We start from the raw sequence: 21,405 nt of genomic DNA on the forward strand, positions 1-21,405 counted from the left end.
ATTCTTCCCTTGCTCTCTCTGGGACAAGTTGGTTTCATTAGCTGATTTTTTTTTCCCCCTATATGAAGTTCACCATGTTTTTTGTTTTGGGGTGATCTATTCCACAGAATCAGTCCTCTCCATCCACTTATCTTAATGTTCCTGACTGTCATGACCCTGCACCAAGATTGATATTTGTGTGAGGTGTTATCAATGTGACTTTGCACTAAGTATAATGAAAACTTAACTCTTCATTTTTTTTTTTTGAACAGCCACAATCAACATTCAATAATATCTGGGGCTTGCAGTATTTACCATGGAATACCAGGTCAGAAGGTCTAGCTGGTAGCGCTAGAAGCCCCTGCTTAGTAAACAGGAGATCCTGGGTTATCACACTTCCCAGAGATTATTCAAGGCTTCATCCTTCAGAGAGCTAAAGGTAGAGTTGCTGCACCAATCTCTTCTTGAGATGCAACTTCCCCCACTTTGCTAAAATTAGGAAGCTTTAGCAAAAGAGAACCTCTGATATTTCCAATGTTCAACTTAAGGACCCCTAAACTGTGGGGGTGAATTCTTCTCTGACATAACTGTGCAGAAGAAATAGTTGACCATCAGTTGAGTTAATATGAAATTAGAGGGGATAAAACTGCTGATAATGCTCCATCCCAGCCTTGACTATGGAGAGAATTATCCATTACTCCAGGATTTTACTCCATGGATTGCATTAGGCAAGAGCAGCCTGTTAATTTCTTTGATTAAAGGGAAACGGAACCAGCAAGTATTACAGATGAGGAAAGTCCCCTATTCTCTGAACAGAAAATGCCACAATCTACCAGCATGGGGCCCTGCATTTCCTAGGCTGCTCTAGGAGACAGGTAGCTGGGAAGAGATCTGAGTTTTTCAATCACTCAGTGAATTATTAAGAAGAATTAATTTGATTTCCTCAGTTTCCCTCCCTCCTTGTAAACCCCCACATTCTCTCCAAGTAGCCAGCAGCTCACCTTCCCCTAAATATTTTATTCCACATTTTTAGTCTTGACTATTTAAAATTAGCAAACTAAAAGAGAATTTTGATGAAATTTCAGGGACTTCCTTGATCTGCTGAAATGTAGCCTCAGGTTAGTAAGAGCTAGAGCTAAGAAAAGTATGGATGTATTTTTCACAGAAAGAATCAGGCTGCAGAGACATCAGCAGGAAGGAAGCAAGTACCTGCTTGTACCAAATAGTTATGGCTGAGAGGGGTTAAGGTACAGGTTTGAATTCTACTAGTTTGTGTGTTCTAATTAGTTTTATTTCTGCTACCAGCAGATTTATTTCCCCCGAGCCACAGAAACAAGCAGCCATTCCCACGTCTCCTGGCTTTTCCCATAACCATTTTCAACCCAGCAGTTTAGAGGCCTTGCTTCAAAAGAGAGGCCATTTCACATGCTGCTATGTAATTTTCAAGAAACTTTATGCATCCGATGAAGTGAGCTGTAGCTCACGAAAGCTTATGCTCTAATACATTTGTTAGTCTCTAAGGTGCCACAAGTACTCCTTTTCTTTTTGCGAATATAGACTAACATGGCTGCTACTCTGAAATTTATCATCAGTGATATCAGCAAATTTATCTAAGGGCTTGTCTACACTACCTGTCGGATCGGTGGCCAGTGATCAATCTAGCGGGGGTCGATTGACACAATAAATGGACCACCGAGCGCGCTCCCATCGACTCCGCTTGTGCTTCTCATTCTGGGGGAGTACTGGAGTAGACAGGAGAGTGTCAGATAGCTGAAGTTGCATATCTTAGATTGACCCCTGTGCAGTAGTGTAGACAAGCCCTAAAGAATGGGTCACCCAGCCCCATCAGAGAGACTTTGCTGGGATTGTTGTGTTAATCCAAATCCCTTCACTAAGGAAATCTGGATGGTTATAACAGTCCTCATGAACCTACTGCTGTGAGCTTCGGCAGGAATACCCACAACGGGCTAGCCAGAGAGCTACGCCTTTTGCCTCCTCATCTCTCTGGAGCAGTTCAAAGGTTGAGTGCATTGGCTGTGTTTCCCCAGATCAGTTTCATCATGCTTTTTCCCTTTGAATACTGTGGATGCTGTAACTCACTCAATCAGCAGCTTCAGACTCCTAACTGTCCCTCATGTCATCCCTAAAGACTGTCCATTGTGTTACTGTTGCTGAGTTTCTGTATAAGGCACAATGATGCATTATTTGGAGGGCTATAAGAGGCACATGTAAAGTTGAAGGCAGTTTCCAGAATTCAAAAGCATTTACCCCTTTTAGAGCCCATAATGCAAGTGCTCTAGAAGTTCTTCACACTGTTGAGTGGCTAGTTAAGGCACCTGCCTAATAAACAGGAAGTGCTGGGGTCAAGTCCCACCAGTGCCCATGGTACTTACTTCCTTTCCCCTGACCTTTACAAAAAGTTTAGCTCTCCCTGACAGCACAGTAGCAAGGCTCACTCTCAGCTGGTGCAATTCAATTCAAACAGCCTATAGAAGCTGTCATCATGAGCAAAGCTATTTCAGTGGGTTTCTTGATTTTTGGTTCCAATTCTGCCTGGAACTTTCGGGGGTTTCCGCCTGATACATGGACAAAAACCCTGACATATTGCTGGGCCCTGAGACTGGAGAGATATTCAGTCCTTCCCAGGGCTGGATTTCCAATTGGGCACAGTAGACATGTGTCTAGAGGCCATGGGCGACAAGTATTGTAGGCTGGGGGAGGCTGTGCCTCCCCAAACAGCCTGGCGTGGCCTGCCCACACTCTGCCTCCAGATCCCCTCCTGCCATTCCTGGCGTTTTGCTCTGGCCCAGGCTGGCTGGGGCTGGATGGCCGGCTGTGGAGCTTGGGGCAGCTGACGCTCAGGCCGTGTTGCCCACCCGGCACACCGAGGCTGGGGGTGTTGCGGCCGCACTGCCCAGCATACCGGGGCCAGTGGGGGAGCTGCAGCCATGCCACTCGCTGCACTGGGGTCAGGGGCATTGGGGCCGTGCAGCTGCTGGGGCTGGGAAGGGGGCCGCTGTGGGGGTGTTCTTGGCTCCTGTGGGGTGGGGGAGAGGAGGGGGTAGAAAAGGAGGGAAGGGGCCTTGGGCACAAGGGGAGGGGCTGGGGACTAGCTTCTCCCAACGGCCGAGTCACCGGCCACCCATGCTAGGGGTGCTGGTGTTCTAGGGGCGCCTTACCTCTCAAAAACTGCATGCAACACAAAGGTCAGCTGTAGGCAGGGCGGGCACTGAAGATCCTGTGCCCAGGGGCCCTAAGGTGTAAATCCAGCCCTGGCCTTCCATTTTCTGAAATCTGAATCCTTCAATATTAGCAAGTTGTCTGTACAAATTAATGCCCAGAGTCTCCCTGCACCTTGCCTGTGGGATGGGCACCTCATTTCTTGCACTTCATGCAGCTGGGGCAGGACCACGTTTGTGATTCTTCCTGGGGGGAACAGAGAAGAGAGGCTGACGTGCACCCAACTATCAGGATTTAATGACAGATCTGGAAAGGGGTGGGGTGGGGGGAGATTGAAAGAACAGCGAGTGGATGGTGATTAGGTAGAGAGCCTAAGGATTGGGAAATCTCCAGCTAGGAGAGAGGAAACATGGTCCAATAGCTAGGTCCCACTGTTGCAAGCCTCAAAAGGTCAAAAATCTCTGGACCTCAATAAAATCATGATTAGTTTTTGGTTTTTAAAAACTATATGGTGGGATTTTTTTGGTCCGTCTTTGGATTTTTGAACTCCCCCTATCCCTCCCAGTGTGTGTGTGACAATCAGTGTAGTCCCCTCTCCCAGAGGTATTGGGTAAGATGATTTTTGACCCCTTCTGCAGCAGCTCTAACCCCCACAGCTGTCCACTTCCTGATCAGCAATTAATTCTGCCCCCACTGCTATCAGTTCAGCCCCCCACCCAGCCCGGCCCCTAACACTCCCAGCCTCACCTCTGTTCCTCCTCAGGATCAGCACACACATGCACCCTGCGAGGCTGGGTGTTGCAGCTGGGTCCCTTTTCCCCCTTGCCAGGCTGGAGTGGGCAGCTTCAGGGGTTCTTCTTCAGTCCTCTCTGCTACTTCCAGCTGGGTGCTGCAGGGAGGGGAGGAGCAGGAAGGCTCCAATTTGTTTTAGAGGCCTGGAGCTTCTCCCAGCATCACGTTGCAGCCCCTGCCCAAAGCATGTCGCTTGTAAAAAAACAGAGGTGGCAATGCTGCTGGCACAAGGAGGCTGAAGTTTCAGGCAGTCGACCCTGGCCTCCCTGGCACTGGTGAGTCTTGGTTTGTGTTGCTATTGCATTCCTTCGCTAGGTCGTTCTTTCATGCAAAGTTTGGATAGAGGTTTGATCACCCTTCCCTTCTCAGAAAGGGGGTGACGTGCGGTGAGAGCCACTATTCAGGGTGGCCATTAGGGGGATTAGAGCAAGGAGGGAAGGGTCGGTGCAAACAGGAAATAGAGAGGCTGGCATTCAGCCCAATCGCGGCCTACTTGGCCTGCTCGCCACACCTCCCTTCCACTGTGGGAGGGAAGAAAGGTGGAGAGACGCCTGGAGCACCTGGCAAGGTAGGGAGAATGGGGGACCCTGCTGTGGAGGGACGGGGGGGAGAGGGGGCACACAACCCCCGGCAGAACCTCTGGGGGTGACTGGAATGGGCGAATGGGGACATTCCTCTGGTGGTTGCGGGGGGGGAGATAGGAGGACCCTGGTTTAGAGGAGTGAAGGCACACAGAACCCCTGTCCTGGGGGGACGAGGGGACTAGAGGGCACGCAGGGAAGTGGGAATGAGGGTGCATGTGGGGCTGCTGGCATGGGGAAAAGAATGGAGGACCCTGATGTGGGAAGAGGGGCGTACACAACACCTGCTAGGGGGGAGAGTGGGAGAAGTAGTGGGGAGTCCCTGAAAGAGGGGGATGGGAGAGTGGGACACCGGGAGTTGCGGGGGGGAATGGAGGGGTGTAAGGAGCCCCTGGTGTGTGCAACTAGGTCTGCCTACACAAGCTAAAAAGCATGCCACCCCCTCATAGAAGCTATATAGCCCCACATATTTACTTTAAAACAGCATTCCCAAAGCGTGGGGCTGCAAAGGACTGGCTAGCAGCAGTGACAGAGTGGGGAGTTCTCAACTCTCCTACTAAAAAAAGAAAAGAAGGACTTCTGGCCCCTTAGAGACTAACAAATGTATCTGAGCATAAGCTTTCATGAGCTACAGCTCACTTCATCGGAATGCATCTGATGAAGTGAGCTGTAGCTCACGAAAGCTTATGCTCAAATACATTTGTTAGTCTCTAAGGGGCCACAAGTCCTCCTTTTCTTTTTGCGAATACAGACTAACATGGCTGCTACTCTGAAAACTCTCCTACTGTCTTTGATCTCATTTTAAAAGCACTAAGTCTCTGGCTGGTATGGATGAGAAAAATAAAACCTTCAGAACAGGGAGTATAATAAATGTAGAGACCTCTGCCTAAGTTTGCACAGAGCCTGAAAAAATAACTCTGAGGTGTGAACTACCCCATTAATTTCAATGACACTGACTCAAATGCCAACAGTGATAGTTTAAATGCCTTCATTATTAGCTGAGACAAGGTGGGTGAGGTACTATCTTGTATTGGACCAACTTCTGTTGATGAGAGAGACAAGCTTTCAAGCTTACGCAGAGCTCTTCTTCTGGTCTGGAAAACCTACTCAGATGGTCACAGGTAAATACAAGGTGGAACAGGTTTCAGAGTAGCAGCCGTGTTAGTCTGTATTCGCAAAAAGAAAAGGAGTACTTGTGGCACCTTAGAGACTAACAAATTTATTAGAGCATAAGCTTTCGTGAGCTACAGCTCACTTCATCGGATGCATTTGGTGGAAAAAACAGAGGAGAGATTTATATACACACACACAGAGAACATGAAACAATGGGTTTATCATACACACTGTAAGGAGAGTGATCACTTAAGATAAGCCATCACCAACAGCAGGGGGGGGAAGGAGGAAAACCTTTCATGGTGACAAGCAGGTAGGCTAATTCCAGCAGTTAACAAGAATATCAGAGGAACAGTGGGGGGTGGGGTGGGAGGGAGAAATACCATGGGGAAATAGTTTTACTTTGTGTAATGACTCATCCATTCCCAGTCTCTATTCAAGCCTAAGTTAATTGTATCCAGTTTGCAAAAAAAACAAGGTGGAACAGATTGTTTAGCATAAGTAGTTAACACATATTTCAAGGGAACATTCAAGGTGAAGTGGCCCGTTAACACCTCTTCTGTCACAGCTGGGAGCGGACAAAGGCAGCTGGGAGGGGGTGTTAAGTGGGTTACAGATTATTGTAATAAATCATAAATCCAGTGTCTCTATTCAGTCCATGATTTTTAGTGTCTAGCAGAATTATGAATTTAAGCTCGCAGGTTCGTCTTTTGAAAGTGTTGTACAGATTTCCTTTGAGAATGAGGACTAAGAGATTGGCTATAGAGTGATCACTTTGTGAAAAGTGTTCACGCACAGGTGATGTTGTGTTTTTTGCCTTTTAACATTTTCTGGTGTGAGTTCATTCAAGAGCATAGTTATTGTCATAGGCGTCGACAATGTCATATGTCATAGGCGCCGACTCCATGGGTGCTCCGGGGCTGGAGCACCCACTGGGAAAAATTGGTGGGTGCTCTGCACCCACTGGCAGCCAAGATCCCTGCCCCGCCCCCCTATCCCAGCTCACCTCCGCCCCTCAGCGTGCAGAACCCTGTGGCTCCCCTGCCTGGAAGCTGGACCTGCTGTTGGCCTCTTCGGGGGCGCAGCACGGTATTGGAAAAGGAAGGCAGTAGCCTGCCTTAGCTGGGCAGCACCACCAATGGGACTTCTAATGGCCCGGTTGGTGGTGCTGACCAGAGCAAGGCAAGCCAGTGCCTGACGTGCCACGACCCAGTAGTGGGTCGCAACCCACAGTTTGAAAAACACTGCTCTAGTCTGTTTAAGGTCCATTAGAATCTGTTCAGTATTTTGTGGTGTGTTAGATCAGTAGTTTTCAAACTGCAGGTCATGGAGTGTAAGGCACTGGGTCGTGGTGGCTCTGGTCAGAACTGTTACTAGCACTGATCAGGGGCCGTTAGAAGTCCCGTCGGCGGTGCTGCCCGGCTAAGGCAGGCTAGTCTCTACCTGTTCTGACACTGCGCTGCACCCCGGAAGTGACCAGCAGTAGTTTCCGGCTCCTAGGTGGGGAGGCCACGGGGCTCCTTGTGCTGCCCCTAACCTGAGCACCGGGTCCCCAGAAAAAAAGTTTGAAAACCATTGAGCTAAAGGATGCAAACCTCAGAGAGCATATGCTCTGCTGCAGATGCATTCCACTCACACCCTCTCCCTCACCCACTTCTCAGGTGCTCTAACCTTCCTTCTTTTCTCTTCTGCTCACTCTACCTCTTCCAACATGGATTTATTTAAATTAGGGCTGCCGATTAATCGCAGTTCATTCACAGGATTAACTCAAAAAAATTAATTGTGATTAATCGCAGTTTTAATCACACTGTTAAACAACAGAATACCAATTGAAATTTATTAAATATTTTGGATGTTTTTCTACGTTTTCATATATATTGTAATCTGTGTTGTAACTGAAATCACAGTGTATATTTTTATTACAAATATTTGCACTGTAAAAATAATAAACAAAAGAAATAGCATATTTCAATTCACCTCATACAAGTACTCTTTGTTGTAAAAGTGCAACTTACAAATGTAGATTTTTTTTGTTATATAACTGAACTCAAAAATAAAACAATGTAAAACTTCAGAGCCTACAAGTCCACTCAGTCCTACTTCTTGTTCAGCCAATCGCTAAGACAAACAAGTTTGTTTACATTTACAGGAGATAATGCTGCCTGCTTCTTATTTACAATGTCACCTGAAAGTGAGAACAGGCATTTGCATGGCACTTTTGTAGCCCACATTGCAAGGTATTTATGTGCCAGATATGCTAAACATTCGTATGCCTCTTCATGCTTTGGCCACCATTCCAGAGGACATGATTCCATGCTGATGACGCTCATTAAAAAAAATGTGTTAATTAAATTTGTGACTGAACTCCTTGGGGGAGAACTGTATGTCCCCCGCTCTGTTTTACCTGCATTCTGCCACATATTTCATGTTATAGTAGTCTCAGATGATGACCCAGCACATGCTGTTCATTTTAAGAACACTTTCACTGCAGATTTGACAAAACACAAAGATTTCTAAAGATAGCTACAGCACTCGACCCAAGGTTTAGGAATCTGAAGTGACTTCCAAAATCTGAGAGGGACGAGATGTGGAGCATGCTTCCAGAAGTCTTAAAAGAGCAACACTCTGATGCAGAAACTACAGAACCCAGACCACCAAAAAGGAAAATCAACTTTCTGCTAATGGCATCTGACTCAGATAATGAAAATGAACATGTGTCGGTCTGCACAGCTTTGTACAGTAACTCCTCACTTAACATTGTAGTTATGTTCCTGAAAAATGCGACTTTAAGTGAAATGATGTTAAGCGAATCCAATTTCCCCATAAGAATTGATGTAAATGGGGGGATTAGGTTCCAGGTAAATTTTTTTTTTGCCAGACAAAAGGTATTATATACATTTTTAACAATTTTAAACAAGCAATTTGATACTACAATCATCATTGCTGAGTATGAAGCTTGGTTGAGGTGGTGGAGTCGGAAAGTGGAAGATGGTGGATTGTCCGGCTGCTCCTCTTGCTGAACTTTCTGAACTCGAAAAAACACATCTAGAGATTGTTGTTTTGCTTTCCTTTTTTTTTTTCTTGGTAAATTTCTTTATAGCAAGTCATTAGGTGACCAACTTCCCTAATCACTTTGGAGCTGCGTTCCCTGTCGGGATCGTCATCACTCAGGATTTGCAAGCCAGCTTCAATCATTTGGAAAGCTTCAGAAAGACGTTTGGCAGTCAAATTTCGATGGGTTGGTTCTTCTTCTATTTCTTGACCCTCTACTTCCATTGCTTTTGTCACCTCTAGTTGCATCAGATCTTCATTGGTTAGCTCTTCTCTGTGTGATTGCAGAAGTTGTGGAACGTCGGCTTCTTCCATCTCATCAAAACCTGCTTTCTTGGCCAAGCTGAGGATATCTTTCTTCATAGCGGGGACAACATCTTTAAATCCTTGTAAGTCATTGACACTTTCAGGCCACAACTTCTCCCACACACCATTCATGCATGCCTGAGTAACTTCAGCCCAGGACTCACCGATGTTATCGATGCACTTCAGGGTGTTGTAGTCACGCCAAAATTGCCGACTCTTAGGTTTGCCTTCCCCATCGGCGCCTCTGATGAGCTGGTCGAAAGTACGGTGTAAATAATACACCTTAAATGCGGTGATGGCTCCATGGTCCATGGGTTGGATGAGTGATGTGGTGTTAGGTGGCAGAAAGACAACTTTGATGTTTTCGCACAGGTCATCCATGTTGATTGGATGAGCCGGTGCATTATCAATAAGCAATAAAATCTTGAAATCAAGATTTTTCCTTGGCACAGTATTCCTTCCATGCAGGGACAGCATGGAGAGTCAGCCATTCTGAAAAATAGCTCCAGTTATCCATACCTTCTTATTGGATCTCCAAATGACTGGAAGGTGTTCCTTTGAAAATCCCTTGAGAGCGTGTGGTGTTTCAGATTGGTACACTGTCAGAGGTTTCATCTTCATGTCTCCAGCAGCATTACCACCTAAAAGCAAGGTTTCACTGACTTTCATGGGAGCAGGTCCAGGTTCTGTGCATTTCTGCACCGCTTCTCCCCCTTGCTACAGCAAAGCAGGCACTGGAACAGTATTTCTGTAACTTGCTTTGGGCTGGCTTCCGCCCCTGGTGTTCTTACCTCCCTCCAGCGAAGGGATGGGAGCAGATAAAACATTATTTATTCTGTAGCAAGACAGCAAGGCAGGGCCTCTGCTATGCACCACTCGCAGCTGCTTTGCAGGCAGCTGGTGGCCTCACAAGCACTTGGTGTAGAGCCCTATTCCCGAGCAGGGCCATTGGGCCATAAAGCAATAGTGAATCGCTGGGGGGGGGGAAGTAGTGGGCACATGCTGTGTGTTTACAAACATACTGTACATACAGTACTATAGTTGGGAGGTGCCCCTGCCTTACCCTACACAGGCACAGCCCACTGGCACTGGAGATGAGGCAGGCAAGCAGGCTGAAGATGTTGTAGGCTAGGAGAAGCAGGTTGCACAGCAGCGGCAGCTTCCCCTACCCTGCAAGCACCGGGGGGGGGGCTCAACCCTCTGCCTGCCCATTCCCCCCTCTTCTGCCAAGCCCCCACCCTTAACCCACCTCTTCTCCCCCCCACCTCCTCCCCCTTTACTTGCTGCATCCTCGCTCCTCTCCCCTCCCTCCCCTCCCTTCTAAAGGCCGCAAGCCAGCTGATTGCCACCGGCAGGAGGCAGGGGAGGGGGGAGGTGCGCCCCTCCCTCCTGCCCAGGGCAATCAGCTGGCTTTCTGTGTTTGGGAGGCAGGAGGGATGGGGGAGGAACAAGGACTTGGCGCGCAGGCTCCCCCCCCCGCGTCCTGCTAGGGGCAATCAGCTGGTTTGCCGCGTTCTGGAGGCAGAGGAGGGAGGGGGAGCCTGCGTGCCAAGTCCTCGCTCCTCCCCCCTCCCTCCAAAACACCACAAGCCAGCTGATTGCCATGGGCAGAAGGTGGGAGAGGAGGAGGAAGAGACTGATCTGCCAGGTCTGGCGGGGCTGTGGGGAGGGGGAGGCATAGGGAGGCTGCCAGCTGTGGAGAAAGCAGGCAGCCAAACAACGTAAGAGTGGAGCATTGCACAACTTTAAACGAGCATGTTCCCTAATTGATCAGCACTGTAACAAAGAAACAACAATAACCGGGACAACTTTAAGTGAGGAGTTACTGTATTGTTATCGAGCAGAACCTGTCATCAGCATGGACGCATGTCCCCTGGAATGGTGGTTGAAGCATGAAGAGACATGTGAATCTTTAGTGCTTCTGGCGCGTAAATATCTTGCAATGTCAGCTTCAACAGTGCCATGCAAATGCCTGTTCTCACTTTCAGGTGAATTTGTAAACAAGAAGGGGCAGCATTACCTCCTGAAAATGTAAACAAACTTGTTTGTTCTGGCTGAACAAGAAGTAGGGCTGAGTGGACTTGCAGGGTTTTTTTTGTACATAATTCTACATTTGTAAGTTCAACTTTCATGATAAAGAGATTGCACTACAGTACTTGTATTAGGTGAATTGAAAAATACTATTTCTTTTGTTTTTTACAGTGCAAATACTTGTAATCAAACATAAATATAAAGTGAGCACTGCACACTTTGTATTCTATATTAAGTGTGATTCATTTTTTATCACGATTACATTTTTTTAATCACTTGACAGCCCTAATTTAAATCAGTGATTTAAATAATCCATTTTAAGCACGCTTTAAATCATCAAGCAAGAAACCTTGATTAAAATCATTTACTTTAATCATGTTTGTACTTTTTAGTTATTTTTAAGCAAAGGTTGATTCTCATTAATTGGTAACCATTAAAAAACACAGATTTGCAACTAAATATAGCTTTTACACTACATTTGGTACTTCTTGTTGCTAACCAGGAGGATATACAATAGCTATACAATTTATTTAAGCAATTATGTAGCTTAATTTACATTTATTCAGATTCTTATATTTTACATTTTTAATATATTCAAAAATAGCAAATGGTGCATTTCTTCTTTACTAGATGGTTCATTTTATTTGAGATTTACAGCAAAGTCTATTTGAATGGAAATTCAAATTCCAATGGTCACAGGGCGCCTCTGTCACTCCCCAGTTTACTCCTCTGCCTGGCCAGTTTGTATGGCCTTGCACAGCACACACACCAGGTTGTTGCTTTTTCATCATATGTGTATTTATTCCATCATTAGAAAGTATCACAATGCACTGAAAGTTTACACCAGAGGAGTCTTCTGCACAGTCTTCATTCCTCAGTCCAGTCTCACGCTCTGAGACCCCCCATTGCTTCCGGTTCCTTGATGAACTCTTACAACGTTCGCTGCTGCTCCATCTGCCAACTCAGAAGTGCTCGTCTTTCCACCTGCTGGGTCTTCTGCATCCCCTTTTGTTGTTCCACTGGCCAGCACAGCATCTCATCTGTTGTGCCCAGATCTCCTGCCTTTGTGCAGGTCCCCCTCACGTCTCTTTTTCTCAGCTGACAAGCCCCTCCCCCCCATGGCACAGGGTGCCTTAATTGCTACCTACTGTACTTCATCACCTGGACAATTCATGGGTAGTCTCACGATCACAAACACACATGAGTTATCTTTCACCAAAGTGTGCATTTCTTTTTTTTCTTACAAAGTAACAGTGCAATGGAGGCTTCCCTATAGCCTTCACTCCTCAGTCCAGGCTCACCTTCTAAGCCATCCATCTGCTTCCTGTTCCTTCCACTTATATCCTCCCAATTACATTATTAGCCAATGATTACCACTAGGTGCTCATAATCCCACCATAAAAAGGATCCTCCAGCTGGGCCTGCAGCTTTCTTTAGACTGTAGCCATGGCAGTGATCAGGGTGCTGCTGGTAGTGCCCTGTCACCCCAATTACAAATGTACAAAACCAGTATTTTTTTAAAAGATTATTAAATAAAACTACTTTAAAAGTGCTGGATAGATAAGAAACAAAGTTTTTCAAAACATGTTTTGCATTTAAAACTAATGGATTTATGAAACAAAGGAAGTCTGTCTGTAGTTAGGCTTGGAAGGATTAAATATTTATTGGTAAATGTTAGTAAATATTGATTTCACCACATGCACACAAACTGATGAAAAATATTTCCATCAATAATATTTGAAATTTCCAGATAGGCAGAGAAAGAAATATGCTGCTTAAGAATTTACTAGAATTTGATTTAAGGCTATTTACTTTGTATATTTTGACATGTGATGTTGATAATTTGTGGTTTAATGGTCATAAAGCTTTAATCTGTAGTTAATGATTTGAACTAATGGTTTCTGATCACCACTGTAATGATACAGTAGAACCCCAGAGTTACGAATACCAGAATAATGAACTGACCAGTCAACCATACATCTCATTTGGAACTGGAAGTACACAATCAGGCAGCAGCAAAGACCAAAAAAAAAAAAAGCAAATACAGTACAATACTGTGTTAAACGTAAGCTACTAAAAAAAAAAAGGGAATGTTTTAAAAAAAGATTTAACAAGTCAAGGAAACTCTTTCTGTGCTTACTTCATTTAAATTAAGATGGTTAGAAGCCACATTTTTCTTCTGCACAGTAAAGTTTCAAAGCTATGTTAAATCAATGTTCAGTTGTAAACTTTTGAAAGAACCATAACATTTTGAGTTATGAACATTTCAGAGTTACCGACAACCACCATTCCCGAGATGTTTGTAAAAAGAAAAGGAGTACTTGTGGCACCTTAAAAACTAACAAATTTATTAGAACATAAGCTTTCGTGAGCTACAGCTCACTTCATCGGATGCATTTGGTGGAAAAAACAGGGGAGATTGATATACACACACAGAGAACATGAAACAATGGGTTTATCATACACACTGTAAGGAGAGGTTTCAGAGTAGCAGCCGTGTTAGTCTGTATTCGCAAAAAGAAAGGAGTACTTGTGGCACCTTAGAGACTAACAAATTTATTAGAGCATAAGCTTTCGTGAGCTACAGCTCACTTCATCAGATGCACAAATGCATCTGATGAAGTGAGCTGTAGCTCACGAAAGCTTATGCTCTAATAAATTTGTTAGTCTCTAAGGTGCCACAAGTACTGTAAGGAGAGTGATCACTTAAGATAAGCCATCACCAGCAGCGGGGGGGGGGGGGGAATGAGACAATTTCATGGTGACAAGCAAGGTAGGTTATTTCCAGCAGTTAACAAGAATATCTGAGGAACAGTGGGGGGTGGGGTGGGGGGGAGAAATAACATGGGGAAATAGTTTTACTTTGTCTAATGACTCATCCATTCCCAGTCTCTATTCAAGCCTAAGTTAATTGTATCCAGTTTGCAAATTAATTCCAATTCAGCAGTCTCTCGTTGGAGTCTGTTTTTGAAGCTTTTTTGTTGAAGGATAGCCACTCTTAGGTCTGTAATCGAGTGACCAGAGAGATTGAAGTGTTATAATTCTTGACGTCTGATTTGTGTCCATTCATTCTTTTACGTAGAGACTGTCCAGTTTGACCAATGTACATGGCAGAGGGGCATTGCTGGCACATGATGGCATATATCACATTGGTAGATGCGCAGGTGAACGAGCCTCTGATAGTGTGGCTGATGTGATTAGGCCTATGATGGTGTCCCCTGAATAGATATGTGGACAGAGTTGGCAACGGGCTTTGTTGCAAGGATAGGTTCCTGGGTTGGTGGTTCTGTTGTGTGGTGTGTGGTTGCTGGTGAGTATTTGCTTCAGATTGGGGGGCTGTCTGTAAGCAAGGACTGGCCTGTCTCCCAAGATCTGTGAGAGTGATGGGTCGTCCTTCAGGATAGGTTGTAGATCCTTGATGATGCGTTGGAGAGGTTTTAGTTGGGGGCTGAAGGTGATGGCTAGTGGCGTTCTGTTATTTTCTTTGTTGGGCCTGTCCTGTAGTAGGTGACTTCTGGGTACTCTTCTGGCTCTGTCAATCTGTTTCTTCACTTCAGCAGGTGGGTATTGTAGTTGTAGGAATGCATGATAGAGATCTTGTAGGTGTTTGTCTCTGTCTGAGGGGTTGGAGCAAATGCGGTTATATAGTAGAGCTTGGCTGTAGACAATGGATCGTGTGGTATGATCTGGATGAAAGCTAGAGGCATGTAGGTAGGAATAGCGGTCAGTAGGTTTTCGATATAGGGTGGTGTTTATGTGACCATCGCTTATTAGCACCGTAGTGTCCAGGTTCTACTGTAGTAGAAACTTTGGCATAGAAACCAAAGTTACCCGGTGTTTTATGGGGGGAATCATTATGTAGTAAGCCTTACGAGTGGAAGCATATTGCTTGCAAGTTGGAACTGGAGCCAGGCAGGCAGGCCAGCACCACTCTGTACAGTTCTCAGCAGCAAGTTAAATAAAATATTTACTGTTACTTAAAAAAGTCTTCAGCATCTTTTTTTATATTATAATGGTAAGAGTTGGGGTTTTTTTAAATGGAGCAGCTAAAGCCTCCAAGAAACTCAGTGTTTGAAGGAAACTGAGCAGAAAACAGGAGAAGGTGGGAGCAAGGATTTGAGCAGTACAGCATTGCAAGTGGCACAGACAAAAAAGATGAACAGCTGCAAATAGCATTATTTCTTTATGTGACAGAGGAAGCAGCAAGATAGGTGTTTCATACTTTTCAATTTGAAGATGTGGCAGAGAAAGAAAAATACAGGTCTGAAAGAATAAGTTGGAGGCATACTGTGCACCTCAAAGAAATATCACATGTGAAAGGCACCGATTTTTCACCAGAAGTCAGACCGATGGGCAAAGTAGAAACCAATATGTGACTGATTAAAACTGGCAGCATAATCTTGCAAATTTGGAGAAGTGTGTGAATCGCTCATTAAAGACCATGTTGTGTGTAGTATTGTGCCATTCTCAGTGAAAGCTAGGTTGTTGAAGGAAACTAAGGCTAGATCTACATTGGCAATTGAATGACAAAACTTCTGTCTTTCAGAGGTGTTAAAAAAAAATCCCCTGAAAGACAAAAGTTTTACTGATGGCAAGCACCAGTGTGAACTACGCTTTGTCGGCAGGAGTGCTCTCCTGCTGACAACGCAAACACCGCTCGTTGGAGATGGAAGTTTTTTGTCGTGAGTAGAGCCGTACATAGCGCAACTTTTAGCAGCAGAGCTGTAGCAACACAGCCGTGTCGCTAAAAGCTCTGTAGTGTAGACACAGCTTAATTTAACCCTTGAATGTGCTGTGGACATATGTCATGCTGATGAAATGACTGCAACACTATCAAAGGGGCTGGGTGAACCAGAAAAATATGTGCACACATTGCAGCATAAATCTGCCTTTAGTAAGCACCCAGACTAGCAGTCATGGACTGAAGGGCATCCTGCTGCTAATAAAAGCCTGAGATCAATATAAGTTAAAAAAGAGCAGTCAGAGGCAATTAAAGGTTGTTAGAAATGTGGCCGTAGCCATACTATAAGGAACTGCCATGCGTGTGGGTAAGAATGCTGAAGATGTGGCAAACACAATAATTTTCCCGAAATGTGCAATTCTGGAAAGGAAGAGTCCCATGGCAAAGAGATGTTTACCCTCACAGAAGCAGATGAGCATTTATAAGAGCTGTTCCTCAGTATGCTGAGTACTGAGCTTCCCAAGCATGAGTGGAATGTGGATTTGCTCATTAATGATTACAAAACCATGAGTTTTTCAATCCACAACCACAGGCCAGTGTTATGTCTGTAAAATTATACAGCACTTTAAGGGCCAAACCACTTCACATCTTGAGTATCAATAACCTATTCAGCAGAAAAACTGCAAGTAGGTGGTAAATGCAACTTGGATTATGTGTATCGGGATATAAAATTTGCTGGAATTTCAGGTAGTAGAATCTGACTCATAATCTATACTGGGCGGATAGGCTGTGACAAGTTTAAACTTAGTGCAAAGAGTACGGTAAAGGAAGAACCAGAAGGACATGGGGATATATTTAAAGAATATAAGATGGTATTTGAAGGTTTAACTGCTTTCCAGGTAAGCACACCATAAAGATGAACTCACAAGTACCACCTGTAATTCATGCATCTAGAAAAGTTCCAGTGACATTAAGGTACAAAGTAGAAAAAGAATTGCACCACATGGAACAGTTGCAAATAATGACAAAAATGCAAGAATCTACAAAATTGGTCAAGTCTGTAGTAATTGTAGACAAACCAGTTTGAGCTGAAATAAGAGTATGCTTGGAGCCAAGACATAGGAATATAGCAATATGAAGGGAACATTTTCAATTGCCTTCAGTAGAAGAAATCACCAGCAAGTTAGCAAAAGCTGCAATTTTCACTGTCTTGATTGCCAGTAGTGGATTTTGGCAAATACAGCTAGATGACAAAATTTCTAGACTCTCTATGTACAAAACACCCAATGGGCAGTTACAGGTTCACCAGACTTCCTTTGGGCATCTGTTCTGCTCCCTAAGTGTACCAGTGTGATCCATCAGCCATCTGAAGGTTTGAGAGGTGCTGAATGTTATATAGATGACATGCTGGTGTGGAGAAATACCAGATGAGAACACGATGAAAGGCCCTTGAGCATTCTAGAAAGGTGTCATGAAAGGAACCTATGACTGAACAAGAGCAAATGCAAATTAGCTCTGACAGAGATAAAATATTTGAGGCATCATTTGACAAAAGAATGTCTAAAACCTGACAACTGAAACATTTCTGCAATAACTGAAATGGCCACACCAACCAGCAAGGACGAATTGCAAAGATTTCTTGGAATGGTTACTTACCTTGGGCAATTTTATCCCCTACATGTCAACAGTAACAACTTAAGACAACTGTTGGGAAAATATGTCAAGTTCGCCTGGATGCCAAGGCATGAGGTGGCATATGAAGACTTGAAATAATTGCTTACAAGGGCACCCATGCTGAAGTACTTTAATGTCAAAGAACCAGTTAGTGCATCAGTGGATGCAAGTTCTACCAGATTAGGTGTTGTATTGCTGCAAAATGGAGCTCCTGTTTCTTAGGCCCCTAAAGCTCTAACAACTACACAACAGAGCTATGCCCAAATAAGAAAATAAATGTTGACAATAGTGTTTAGCTGTACTCAGGTTCATCAGTTTATGTACAGGGAAAAAAGTAGCTATGGAAACAGGCCACAAGCCTCTTGAGGCCATTTTCAGAAAAGCTTTGCACAGTTCTCCACCAAGGATTCAAAGACAGTTGCTAACACTTCTTAATATTAACAGGAAATTGGATAAAGCGCAGGGAAAGAGTTAGCAGTTGCTGATGCTTTATCCAAAGCATAAAAGTTGTATGGTGCAGGAATAAGTTCAGAGGAAGCTGATGTTGCAATATATCTCAGGATGTCTTATTTGCCTATTTCAAAACAAAAATTGAAGAAATTTCAAGCAGCTACTGAGAATGATGTTGTCCTGAAAACCTTAAGACAAACTATTTTGCAAGGATGGGCAGACAAGAGATTTCAAGTACCAGCAGATATTTGTGCTTTATTGGATGCTCAGTGTCGTCCTTTCTTTAAAAATGTATCCTCATACCCTTTACCACATAGAAAGAATTTTACTGAACCATTGGGAAGACACACATTTCGCCCTGATCTCTGAGTGGAAATGTGACTAAGCATCTACCTTCATAATGGGAAAAAGACAAGCAGCCTAGACATTTTTTTTTCCAGTCCTGGGAGATACATATTCCAATAAACCTTAATCCAGACATACCATAAATCCCCATGAGGAGCCTGTCTTCCTGAAGGCTTCATTTCCCTGGCTAATCCTTACTTGGTGTCCTTACCCCTCATGCTCTCCTCTGACTCCCTGGATGAGATATCTGAGTTGAAGAGCTCAGTCTGTAGCTGGTCAGCCTGGAAGCAGCTAAAAATGTTGGCTTTCCCAGCTGTTTAGAGTAGAAGCAAGGGAACAGTTGTAATCTCTGCCCTGCGTACTGCTAGGACCAGAACATGCTGTTATACCGAGAGGCTTGTGTGCACATCAGCTGGGCTGTCAGACCTTTCTTTGATATCAGACTGTGTGTTTGGTCAATCTCAGCATCCACGCAGCCTTCGAAGGAAGAAAACAAAACACATAAAACAGAGAGTAAAACAAATGGCTCTGAGGGAAAAGTGAGTACCATATTTTCCAAACGCTGGGATGGGGAGGCACAACTCGGCCAATGACTTAACTGCTGCTAGGAATCAAATTGCTATGCACCAAACTATGCATCATTGGTCCCTGAACCAGGGATGTTCCCCCAGCTCTGCGTTTGATGTGTCTGAATCCAGCTTTCCTTCTGCTACGAGCAAGTAGGGTCTTCCTGCAATGTTGTTATTACTGATGGGTCCTGCACCTACAGAAACAGGGGACACCATCTGGAGGTGGGTGAGTGCATCCTGTGGAGACATGAGGAAGAGAGAGCCTGATCTCCAGCTAGGAGAAGGACTGCTTCTGACGCAGATGGGTCAGAGTTGCATTGGACAATGAATGACTTCTTAACTGAGAGTCTATACAGTCCAATATTGCAGCCATTCTGCACTTCACCCTGGCTAAGGCATTAAAACCCATTTCCCACAGAGGGTGAAATTTGTCCCAAACAATCACCAAAGTAGAAAACCAAATACCACTTCCCTAGCTGAAGGGAGCTCAGTTTAACATCACCTCTACAGTATTGCATCTAATGCTGCAACATCATGTTAGGATGGATAGTCTGAGTGGCATCTGCTATTGTGTTTGTGTGTGCGTTACACAGTACTGTCCCTTGCTGATTAGAAGAGTTCACACTTTCCAGTGTCTATAGTGTTTCATTGTGCAGAGAAAGAAGTTACTCCTTTTAGCTGACAATTACCAGGGCACTATAAAAAAAACTGTATAAGTATCAATCTCCAGTATACCTCAAGGAAGATATGCCATCCAGCTACATCCTGTAGGCCAGCCCTATGTTCTTTCATTATTTTTTGCATAACCTCCTCCTCCCCTGTGCTGTACCTGGACACCCCCACAAGATCATAGGAGAATAGTGGAGGAAGCCTACCGAATCTACACCTCTATTACTTAATATAACAACTCAGAGAAGTGGCCAGGGGTTCTGGTTCTGTCCTGTGTTCATAAAATTGTTTTGATTTCTTCCTTCATAATGAAGAGGCAGCATGACCAAGTGGTCACAGCACATTAGTGGGAGTGAAAACCCTGGATTCGAGTTCTAGAGATCTGCCACTGCCTCCCTATTTGCCCTGCAGAGATTCCTTTTCCCATTTTGTGCCTCAGTTTTGCCATTTGTAGAACAGATTTTGAGAATAAACTAGTTATTATTTCTGAGGTCTTCGAACATATCAGTTACCAGATAAGCACCAAGGCCTATTGATGTTGACCTAGGCTAGAACCCTCCTTGGAGATAAGTTCTGAAGATCTGCATACTCAGTCCCTGAAGTTCAGATCTGGTAAGAGAGCTGAACATGTTTGTATCTAAATCCTTTGTAACCCTTCCAAATAGAGACTCAAGGCTACACTATGGGAGAAAGGACCTGTTCCTTCTCAGAAGCATCCACTCACAAAATGTATCAAGAGAGCCTATACCTCAGATTCGACTAAAGGTTGCTACGGACACAACAAAGAGTATTAATGACTATGCACTCATGGCCACCATCCAGAATACAGAACAAAACTACTCATCTCACCGCTCTCAGAGGCTGCAGCCTTTCTCCCAATTTTTCACCTTTCCCTGGGAGCTTTCCCTCAGTGACGGGTTGCTTGGTACCTTCTTCTCTGACAACCCTCCCGCTTCCACACTTCAGACACTCCTCAAAGTCACACAAATATCACTCTGGGCAATTATCCTCATACCCCTAGCCAGCGTATTTCCTTTTGCCATTCTGAAACGTGCCCCCATGTGCAGGTCCTGAAGATGGTCCCAGTGGCAGAAGGCCATGTAGAGGCTTTCGCTAGGGCAAGCAGGCATGGGTGGCCTTGTGAGGTAATTATCTCTCTGGAGGTGAAAATCAGCACCACGGGGTGTGAACAGAAGTGTCCATAGAAGGAGGTGGCGAGGAATGTGCTGGCCGGGCTCGGCATTTCTTTGTCCCCCATTCAAAAGGGGCCACCCACCCCGTCAGGGAATCAAACCCCGGTCTCCCGCGTGGCAGGTGGGAATACTCACCACTATACTAACGAGGAAAAGGGCAAAGGTAGCCATTGCACGGAGCACCAAAGGATCAGCTACTGGCAGTGGACACCATACCATGGGCTCCATCAGGCAACAACACCCCTTGCTTTCGTCAGATTCCTATAGGCTTTGGCTGCAGCAACAGGCCTGGGAAAAGCCCTGGCCTTCCTCGCATGCTCTTGCCCAGCAGGCGGCATTTGGGTCTACACAGCTCCACCCACAACACTTGCCTGGGACCTTGCTCTCAAAGATGAATTGCTCAGCATCTTTTTCCTCTCACACCCGGGTATTTCTACCCTCAGCCTTCCACACATCACGCACTCCTCAAACTCACAAATCACAAACTCATCCCTGGCCCTTTTGGCTTTTAAAGCGCCTCTGGAGGGCCGCAGCTTCTAAGGCCCACAGATCCTTCCTTTCAACGAACAGTGGCCGGACATACGAAACACTGCGGTTTCCGGGGTGGAATACATTGCTTTTGGACAGTTGCGCGCAGGAAGAATTCTCTTACTCTTTTGCTCATGGATGTATCTCATGGACTTTCCTTTCCAAGCAGACACTGGGGACCAGCTGCTGGCTCTCTTTGGAAAGGGACACCCATGAGGCTAAGGCACTGGACGTGCAGCCGGGTATCCCCCACCAAAAAGAGA

Source organism: Dermochelys coriacea, chromosome 1 (assembly GCF_009764565.3).
Source record: "Dermochelys coriacea isolate rDerCor1 chromosome 1, rDerCor1.pri.v4, whole genome shotgun sequence".
Taxonomy (NCBI): Eukaryota; Metazoa; Chordata; order Testudines; family Dermochelyidae; genus Dermochelys; species Dermochelys coriacea.